This window comes from Melampsora larici-populina (genome assembly GCF_000204055.1).
Source record: "Melampsora larici-populina 98AG31 unplaced genomic scaffold MELLAscaffold_48, whole genome shotgun sequence".
In the NCBI taxonomy this organism is placed as follows: domain Eukaryota; kingdom Fungi; phylum Basidiomycota; class Pucciniomycetes; order Pucciniales; family Melampsoraceae; genus Melampsora; species Melampsora laricis-populina.
Genome location: NW_006768812.1, coordinates 107,899 through 119,009, shown reverse-complemented (window position 1 = coordinate 119,009; position 11,111 = coordinate 107,899).

Genomic DNA, 11,111 nt, shown 5'->3' with positions numbered 1-11,111 from the left:
TATTTTTATTTGCCCCAGGCCAAAGGTATCAGAGAATTTCCGGATCAGTATTCAAATTTGTTCTGATTTCTCTGTGGACAGTTTTGTACAGATACTGATATCTTTTGGTATTTGTTTAAGATGTGTACTGTTGTTAGTTGGTACTATCATGGATATACATCTATTATTGTGTAAGGCAAATCTTTTCCTGCGATTATCATTTCCAATTGTGAAATATTTCTCCCAAGTGTGCATAATGTCAATACCATACAAGGACAGGAAATCGTCTCCTAGGATAAAATACGCAGGTGTTGCGTTTTCCATTACCACAAATTCTGGCTGGATACGAATAGATCCTTCCGTATGAGGGAAGATGACTGGTATTTCAATCACTCCTACGGCTCTAAGAGATCCTCCACAACTGGTAAAAGTGGTATTGCTTTTCGGCAGGATTTTCTCTGCCCAATCCGGTATAATTGAGGCTAGAAAGTTTTTTCCTACAGCTGAGCAGGCTGCTCCGCTATCGAGTAGAAGTTGTACTTCTTGATTTGCAATAATCACCGTCGTGAGGCTGTGTACTCCTACCATGTGGCATTTACCCACAGCAGGCCTAGATTTCATTTGCCTGGTGTCTGTGATTTGTTTACTGGCTAAACCTGCATGCCACTGCTGTGGTATCTCTGCTTCGGCTTGCAGTTGTGCTATGTTAAAGGAATTAGTATATGCTTCAATTGTCCTTATGTAGTTTTGTTGTTGACTTTCTTTGTTAATAGACTTCTCATGTATCAGGGAAAAATATGCTGGAATGCTTCCAATAGTAAGTCTAATCTCATCACCATAAGTTATTCCCATTTGGAATGTGTTCATCATATCTGACCCAATCATTACTTCTATTACATTTGTTCCGGATATGATTACGAAGTCTATCATAAGTATACAGGGATGTGTCTCATGTGGTATTTGTATTGGCAGGGTTATTTCTCCCAGTGCTAATAGTTCACCAGAAGCACTGAGATACGTTGTCCTCTGTGTTGGCTTCATATCTACTCTCCAGGTTCTCCATATCCGGTCTAGGATATGTGGGGTTATCATGGAATTACAAGCTCCCGTATCAATAAGTACATTGATAATTGACCCATTGCATGTTGCTAATAGGAATGGGCTTCCTAAGTCCTTAATTACGAAGTCTATCATAAGTATACAAGGATGTGTCTCATGTGGTATTTGTATCGGCAGGGTTATTTCTCCCAGTGCTAATAGTTCACCAGAAGCACTGAGATACGTTTTCCTCTGTGTTGGCTTCATATCTACTCTCCAGGTTCTCCATATCCGGTCTAGGATATGTGGGGTTATCATGGAATTACAAGCTCCCGTATCAATAAGTACATTGATAATTGACCCATTGCATGTTGCTAATAGGAATGGGCTTCCTAAGTCCTTAACTTTTGCTGATCGTTCCACAAAGAATGCTGGGTTAGTGATCATGTTTTCTATGCATGCTATGTCCATAACTTCGAAAGGTTCAGTCTTAATCATTCTTACCGTGCTGTTTTCATCCTCGCTGTCTGATGAATATTCGTCGTCGTTTACAAATTTGATTTTCTCTTCGTCAGATGGGTTTTCTCCATCTGCTTCGTGGTCAATCATGTTGACTGCTTTGCCTTTTCTTCTGCATGATCTAAAGTCATGTCCTTTTTCCGTACTTCCACATGTATCACATTTCCCGGGTATTCTAGCAATTAGTGGCTTGGAGGTGCTAGCTTTTGGGGTAATGGTGGTATTGACTGTTGCTTGAGTTTTCCACTCGGTGTTATTCCTATTTGGGAGACGTGGTTGTCTGTTCCTGGTAGTTCTATCTACTACTTCCTCGAAGATAGTGCAGAACTCTACGAAATCTTCCCATTCTCTCATTCGACTTCAAACTGCGTGGTCAAGCTCTCCTGAGCATTGTTCTAGAATTTTGTCTAATACTTCCTCGTCTTCCAGATTTGGAAGGGAAGCTTGTAATCTTTTGCGTTGCGTAACTAGCCACTTTACTGGGTCTGTGTTTGTCCTTGGGTTAAAGTAATCTCTGTCAAATGCCGTTTGCATATTGCGACGCCACTTACGGGTTCCAAATTTCTTTTTTAATAGCTTCTTTCCATTCGTCCCAGGTTAGCTGCTTTTTGTCTCTCTTGTCTGTGAACCATAATGCCGCTAAGCCTGTGAATGATGACCCTAGACGTGCGGTAATCAGGGAATCTGGTATATGCATGTCTTCCTTAGTACGGTCTACCCACTTGATGAATTGTAAGTGATTGTATTCTCCTTCTCCAGAGAACTTTGGCCAGTTCTTTGTTGATGGTACTTCATTTTTTAATGCTTTGTAGATGCTTGCGTCTAAGTTGAGTTTCTCTTTGGTGATTTCCACTATGCTTTTATCCGCATCAGATGCTTCTTTCTTAATTGTAGTTGTGGTGGGAGGTTGTGATATTGCTGTGGTTCTGATTTTAGTAATTGGCTGCGCTGGTCTACCAGAAGGTGGCGGTATGCTTACTTCCTCGGATACGGATGTCTCCGCTGGTGTACTAGTCATATGAGGAGGTAATTGTCTAAATTCCTCATCTTTAAGGGAACTGTGTACTGGTGTTGGTGGTTTGAGAACGCTATCCAATCGAAGCTTAGACAAATGAAGTAGGGTCTCCTCGTTCTGGGACCTGATGATAAGATTGTCTTGGCTCAACCGTTCTCCTTGAGCGTGCAGGATTCTCATGTTATGTTGTATATTATTTATCTTGGATGACAACTGTTGGCAACTGTTGTTGATTTCTGAAATGTCATTGTGGTCCGGTGTTAGATCGTTGCTTACTGTTCTCACACTTTGGTTTAAGGCTCTTGTTATCTCACTTTTTGGGTTTTCATGTCCTTCTGTCATAAGGGTCATTATTTTGTCGATATCCATGTGTTCTTTGACAGGGTTGTTCGTGTTTCTCTCTACTGATAGTCTCAATTTGTCTGAGTCGTCAATTATCTTTTTAATTGCATCAGTTAGGGAGTTAAGGCAATTTACTTGATCATTGACATTACTAATTAGAGTAGCTAGAGTTTTGTCAATATGGTCTATTGTCTTAGAAGGTTCATGTTTTTTAACGAGTGACTTAATTGATGACATTTCAATAGTGAGTTTCTTCTGAGTATGTACAATGGGTTTAAGGAGTGTGTGGAAGTTTTGTAAAACTGGGTTCAGAATCTCTCGGTCAAGGGGAAGTATGGTAAGGTCTCATTCTTCACTGCTTTCCCTGCTGCGTCTATAATCTGGCATATCTGATCCGCTCTGGTTATACCCTTGAGTGGACGGCGGGCGTTGTTTGGGCGGTTGTATGGAGTCTTTTTTGCTGTGCGAACTTTCTCGTTGTAGGTTGTCCAGTCCCATTTGACTGGGTTCCAGCCTTTGTCCATCCCATCAATGGCTTGTAACCTACTTTCTTGATCAATCGGCGGTGGAATTCCTTGGCCTTCAGAGTCAGATCCTTGAAAGCCGCTGCTTCTTTGTCTGTTCGCGCTTGGATCCAGAGCCTGTAGTTTGCTTTGTGTAACCTGAGAAGTTCTTGAGTTTCCGGAGATTGCTTTTTGAGCATCAATCCTTGACTGGGCTCTGTACCCTGAAGTGACAGAGCCCTGGCGCTGGCTTGAGATGCTGAGTTGCTTTGACTCGGCTGGGGGTTCGAAGCTGGCTGCATCTGAAATGCTGGAGGCTCGGGAGCTAGCTCTGGTAGAGGGTGCCATGTTAGTAACGTGTGTGTGTACTGGTAACTGTTTGTATTGGTCCAGGTACTTACGTATGGGTTCTGTAGGATTGGTTATACCAGTGAGCCCAAATGTGTTGTTTGCTGGAGCTGGAGCTATCACAAAATTGTTACCGGATAGGTTGGCTGATGAGTTTTTCTGAAACAAAAGGTTATTCGACGATGTCGCTGAAATAGTTGTTTCGTCTACTGTTTTTTCGTTCGCAGGTTCTACTCCTCGCACTAATTGTCAAAAGTGTACAAATCAGTACAAATGCTGGTTTTACTAGTGTCTGTGTGTTTTTTTCCAAAAAGAAAGTCACTTACTCCTGGTGTGTTCTTCAGGACCTAGCAATTCTTCTTCCTCGTTTCTAGTCGTGTGGGACTCTGATCTGGCGGTAGGCGCTTTGTACGTTGATCGCTGTGAAACCACGTTGAGGGACACTAACGATATTTTCAAGTTCGTTTTTCCAAAGCGTGATTTGGTTAGTTTGGTGATTTGGTGTGAGGTGGAATGTATGTGTTTTATACTACTTACTTTTCTTCTTGACTGGGTGTAGACAAAACTGAAGTTTGAGAAGTGCTGACTGGATCTCTGCGCTGTTTGCTGATAAAGTCCCAAATGTGTAGCAGAGCTTGGGTCTGACTGGTGAGTGTGGGTATGATAAGTTCGTCTGTAAATGGATGAACTTCCGGAAAGTTAAAAAACGGTAAGTTTTTGAAATCTGCAAGTGAATCCAATTTGGAAAAGAAGAAAAATTTAAATCTGAAGAAAAAAAAAATTTTTGTGTTTTTTATAGTGATTTTGATTTCGGATGTGAAGAGGTAATAGGTTCTTTATTTTTTGTCGGTTTTTTGATTTTTATTTGTGTAAAAAAAAAGAAATTTAATTGTTTGAAACTAACAAAAAAAATGATTGAGAGGAGGCCCCCAAATGTCAGCTAAAGTCTAATAAGTAGCACTTTTAAGGACTTTTAAGCTAAATGGTACGTACATTGCTAAGAATTGGATTGGCGTGCTTTGTTACTTTAAAGTCGATGTCACTTTTAAAGAGATAAATTCTAGCCCTTGTCTGTTAGTTTGTGTTGAGCTTTGAGTAAACTAATAGAACTTTGATCACTCACTGGTTGAACTACCAATGGTCTTCTACAAATGGGTACCGAGTACTCCTATTCCAGGGTGGGTCGTAAGTTCTGCTTTAGCCTAATACGTGCAAGACTAGCTTTTGCGTAGTTAGAAAAAAGGTCTAAGAGCTATTTTAGACAAGTTGAAAGTTGGTTAAGAGTTTGACCGGATAGTTTCTAGGAACAATGGCTTTAATGGTGATCTTATAGTTTATTATAACTAGTTTTATCAAACGAGTAGGAACAAATGGAAAATAGACGATATCAATACGATGAAGTAAAGGAGTCTCTATTTAAGATTGTAGTCTGCTAGGTTTGGTAAAAGGGAGTTATAGAATAGTATAAGTTTCTAAAGGTAATTGTTGGTGTGAAGTATGCAATCATCTTTTATTTCTGCTGGATCGCTTAGCTTCTTTTATACTCGATATTTGTGATTCCTTGGCAATTTCCATAGTCGAGTTATTTCAACATCGGTTGTTTCGTAATTACCAGTCAGGGTCAGAATGTGATCCTGACTGGGTCTTGGTTGCTTAATAATTTTATTGGGCTAGGGTTCGAATAAGTCCCTGGCTGGTTTGGTTTTAAGTGGGATTGAGTTCCTTGTTTTGATTATACTCTTTTAATCGAAGGGTCTTCTCTTACCGTGGTTTATGATATCATTCATAGTCCACGGGATTTCCTTTTTAAATGTTTGCAGATATTTTAATTACACTCTTGAAACTTGAGTGTGAGATGTGAAGTTTTTATGTTTTTAGTTTATATTAGTCTTCCTAAGGAGTACTTGTGGTTACTCTCTAGGCTGACAACATACATGTACCCAAAACCAACTTGTAACATCAAAAACAGTATGTATAAAATTAATTACATGTTACCTACTGAGCTTAGACTGTATGTAACATTTAATACAATATACCAAAACACTTATTACATATGCATGTACACTTGAAACAACATGTAATATGTAATAAAACACCATTTACACCTCATAACTCAGTGTCAAGAGTTGAAATGATTATATTACATATTACACATAACATGTATATGTATTCAAGCATTGCTAGTAATAATAATTAACACCTGGTGATGATTAACCTTGAACTAATGTAGTGATAGTAACAAATATCACTACAGTTAGCTTTAGAGAGGAGAGTATATAAACCCCTCCTCTCTCAGCCTTCAGATATTCCCCCCAAGCATTGTTATTACACACCTCTTTTAAAGCACCCTTTAAATTTCAAATGAAGTACATAATCAAAAGTCTCATAATGATAAGACTAGTGATTCACTTCATATCTTTAAAGTAGTTCCTGACTAAAAGATAAAGTAATTTTATTCTTCATCCTTTTTTGGATCCTCTACTTCCCCTAGGTAGAACTCTTTCCCAGGTCAGTGACCTTCAAATAAACTCCAGGTTAGTCACCTTCAGAACAACTACAGGTTAGTGACCTATATCAACTTCAGGTTAGTACCCTACAGAACAACTACAGGTTATTGACCTACATCAACTCCAGGTTAGTGACCTCTTGAACAAATACAAGTTGGTGAATTCATAACAACCAGATCAGTGACCTCCAAATCACTCTTCAATCAGTTACTTTGAAGATTGAAGGAAAGCCTTGGATCCAGCTTTCATAATCATAATCCTTTGTGATCATAATATCCTGTTCAGGACTCATTTAACTGTAGCCTGTCTGGATTTACCCAAACAGGCCAGTCCTCTTCTCCTCTATCTTTTCTTCCTTATAATTTTATTGTAATTACGTTATATTTGAAATATACATATAATTATTTAAACTTATAAACCCACCTAGCCATTTTTAGTGAGCATTGAGTATCCTTTTGAATACCCAACCCCCACAATTTTTCTAAAATCCTGACCATCCCTTGGAACTGGAAGAAGCAGGTTTTTGGTGCAAGAATCAATGTGATAGGCTTTGAAACTGACTGTGAAAGAATATCCATTGCCTTACCAGAAGACAAACACTTGACATCAGTGCAAGATTTACAAGCATTCCTTGTTCCCTGCTCCCAGCCTTTGGTTGCTTGGAAGATACTTACCAGCTGGGCTAACTGGGCAATTGATACATTCCCATCAGGCAGATGTTCAATTCAGTGATCTTGGGATACGATAGCCAGAAAAACACTCAGATTGTGCAAGTCCCAAGAAACAAGATGGTATCTGAAGCTTGTTGCACAGTGCCCGTGGAGAAGGCCCCTGACGTCGGGGGCCCAAAGCTGTTGCGCAAAAGTATCAAAAAAACTGTGAAATTTCTGTCCAGGCCAAATTGGAACGCTGAGCCCGCCCAGTTTGCCCCATACCCAGCAGCCAGACTCGGGTGTTGACCTCAGGAGCACTGAGCCATCATTCAACTTCACCAACAGTGATGAGCTGGGCTGGCGGTCCTGCCCTTTGTATGAACCCATGGGGCATCTGTCAAAACATATGCTCAAGGCCATTACCGGGCAAAGATTCCCCGCAATTCCCGTTTTAGATTGGGGTTGGAGCTTCGGGATCCAGATCCTGAAGAGAGTATGTCCGGTCTCGATGCCATCCTTACATCATCCACAAGGAAACCAAGCTATCTTATTCCTCAGAGAGTCTCAGGTCTTGTTTACAGCTTGTGATCACAAAAACAACCACAAACAGTTATATCAAATCACAAATCAAGACTATCATTACTAGTAAAGGGTAGAATCGATGTCAGAACTATCAGATTATAATTAACATCATCAACGACATCTGTTCATCATTATTCTTAGGTGGTCCTCATGGATTTGGTTATGAACCACTTTTACTCAAACATGAGCGTGATGCGGTAGCAAGTCTCTTGCAGTTCCTCGAGTGTCATCATTAAACCTTCATCAGCCCCAACAGCACTATTCGACCGTTGACTTTCAACTCTCATCTTTCACCATCAATCTACCCTTTGTTTAGATCAAACCGGTACCAATTTCTTCACTGGAGAACCGCTCAAGTCACTCAACTCTATCCTTCTCCGATAATGTTGACTTACAACAACCAGCTGCTTTGGCCTTTTCCGAGATTACTGAAAAAGATGTTAGAGAAGTAGGAAGGGATACTTTAGAACCTATCATGTTCTTATTACAATCTCATGATACAGAAGTTCAACGTGCTGCTAGTGCTTCTTGGTAACTTGGCTGTCAACAGTTTGTTGCATTTCCAATCCTCTCTAGTCAATCATCATGGTCATGCGCTAATTAGAATTCATCTGATCATCATGACTTCTGTTCTCTTTATCACTTGAACAGCTGAAAACAAGTTGTTGATTGTTAAGTTGGGTGGACTTGAAATGTGACGAGCAACAACAAAAGACAACCGAATTCAAGGAAAACACAATGAAGAACGAAGAACAAAAGAACAAAAGCCGACCTAAGCGAAGGTCAGCTTTACTTCTTTTCTATCAAACTTGGGAAATAAATTCAAACAACTAACTAACAATACCAAAACATTTTATCTGTTGATCGAACAGACATATACTACCTCCACCAAGTTTTTCCTCTAAACCAAGTTAATATCTCGATTACCATTCTCCTTTGAATTGATTTTCTTGAATCAAAGAACTAACCATTTGCCAAAAAAGGATGCTAAACCTCCTCCGATAGATGATCCTGCATTACATCAAGGAAGGAAAAGAATAAAAGAACATGTAGAAGGTGATTGGCCTACTCACATATACCTTTCAAGTTAGTTGTGTTCATCTTTGTCTTATGATAAAAGAATTCAAAGAGAAACTGATTTTGAATGAATTGGTTATTAAAAAAGAAAGAGATTAAATCAATTCTATTGAAAATCATAAGATACTTGTCAAGAGAGTTCTTCAAAATGGCATAACTTGATAACCAGTCAAAGTAAGCAAAAAACCCCAATCTGTCTTGATGATGATTTGTAGCTCTTAGGCTCATTTTTTGTTGACTCTAGATGATTGATTACATTTATCACTTTCACGCCCATTAGCTCTCAAATCTCCTCAACTAAAGACTTTTAGAATAGCTTTAACACATGCTATAAACCAAATGAATTCCATTTTGTTCCATTCGCTCGATTTTGTTATCTTACAAATGACAATCAAAGTAGATCTTTTTAGCTTCAGAAGTGGGAAGTGGACATTCTTCTGTACGTCTTTTTTGACTCTGATTCAATCTTTCAAACAAAAACTGATCAAGATTTTTTTATTTTTGAAAAGCTGACAAATTTGGTCGAAAAAGTCAATGAAATTTTGAAAGAATTTGGGTTAGAAGAATACTATGAGAATCCAATCTTTCATTCATCGATTCCATGTGATTTAATAAATTCTGAAAACTCTACATCAGAAGAAAATGTAATAAAAGAAATTGAAAAGAAATCGAACCAAAACAAAGAATTAAATAAGATTAGATCATTTGAAGTTTCAATCAAGAATGTAGAGTCAACTATTGAAAAAGTATATGGTCATTACCTTCAAAAGATTCATAAACCATTTCAACCTTTATTTATTCTTGGGATTTTTACTTTCTTATCAATACCATTCACATACAATTTGGGAACTCTAGCTTCAGGATTGATAAAGGAAAAAATTGTAATTGTAGAAGTTCTCCAAAGCTAATGAGAAGGATTTGCCTTCAAAGTCATCCGTAAATAAGATCTCCAGGAATACATTGTAAGGTGCACATCTACACTCAACCCCTTTGGCTCTCAAGTCATACATATACCAATATATCATAAATGTAGTGAAGCATTAAAAAATGACCATGAGTTCACAACAGCCCAATCAATTTTGTCATGTTCTCAAGGGCAGCAGCCTGTATACTCTCCTTACCCATACAGCAGTAAAGTCTTCCGGTGCAAACTGATTTGCAGATCCACTCGAATGAAAAGTTGAATCCATTCTTTGATCCTTCACTCAATAAAGAGGCACAATGTTGATTGATTTAAGATTAAATCAAGAGATTTGAATGATGCATTACATTTCATATTGTAGAAGAAGTACTACTACTACTATTAGATTGAGCATCAAGTGAATCAAGTACAGGTCCCAGTACATGCCAGCAGGTTTACTTAATATGTCCCTCATCCTATCAGAATTGAAAATTTCTAAAGCAGGTAAAAGATCAAGTGTAGCTTTAACTTCAACCTTTGAAAATTTAGCCCTCAATTGTTTGATTCGATTTTTCACCATTTTAATTTCTGGTTTCGAAATCTTGGGTTTCTTGGATACTCCTAATGCTGATGGTCTACGTTCAGTTGAGATTTCTAATTCGTTTTGGGTTTGATGTTAATCTAATTTGATTCCTACTACTTTAGATTTTTCTATCATCCATTCAAGTTCTTCTTCAATATGTTGATTAACCTTTTCATTTAACTTTGTTTCCCATTCTTTTGTTTTATAACGTCTTGTATGACGTCCTGCGGAAAATTCCCAATCTGGTACTAATAATCCCGGTACTATTGGGATGTTTTTGGTCGGATTTTGAAAATAATCTGGGAATCGGTTTCTTAGTTCTGGTGAACTTGATAGCCAAAGATGGTAATCCTCATATTCTTCTGGATCTACTGTAGATTTCCAAGTATCTAGAGGTGGTGCGAATAGGTCTTTGCGATCTGAAAAAAAGCAAGGACAGAGGCAATCACGTCAGCCAATTTATTTCTAAGCGCACATAGGCCTTGGGTATGATAGGAAATCCAATGATCATGGGCTGATGATAGATCATGAGAATTAAGTACTTACTTTCTCTCGGTTGGACGTGTGAGACCTCAATAACCCGTTGATCTGCGAGCATAGGATAAGGTATGAAGTTTAGCAATCTACAAAGAAAGCTCACTCTTCAAGGTGTCAAATCAACTTACCAACGATCTCTCCATCCCTTCTACGCAGTTCCTTAGCCCATTCAGCTTCCATAAGTGTTTGATAACGCTCACGAGCCTCGATTCGTTTCTCAGAATCTTGAAGTCCTATCATCCATTTATGTTCGACAGGCCAAGGAATGATTTTCTCCGATTCTCTTAATGGTTCAAGTTGTTGTATTGAATGTGGTGTACCAATTCTTGTCCAATGAATCTCTTTCCTTCAACCATTTCTTACAGACTCATGTTGACTTCTTGTAAGTTTTCATAGTAATCCTGTTACAATTAATAAATCAAATCAGTAACTTGGAACTTTGACCAGAGTGTGATTTTGGAGAAAATAAAAATTGATGGATGCTTAACTCGTCTCACTACGCCAGATTGCAATGTACTATACTCGAA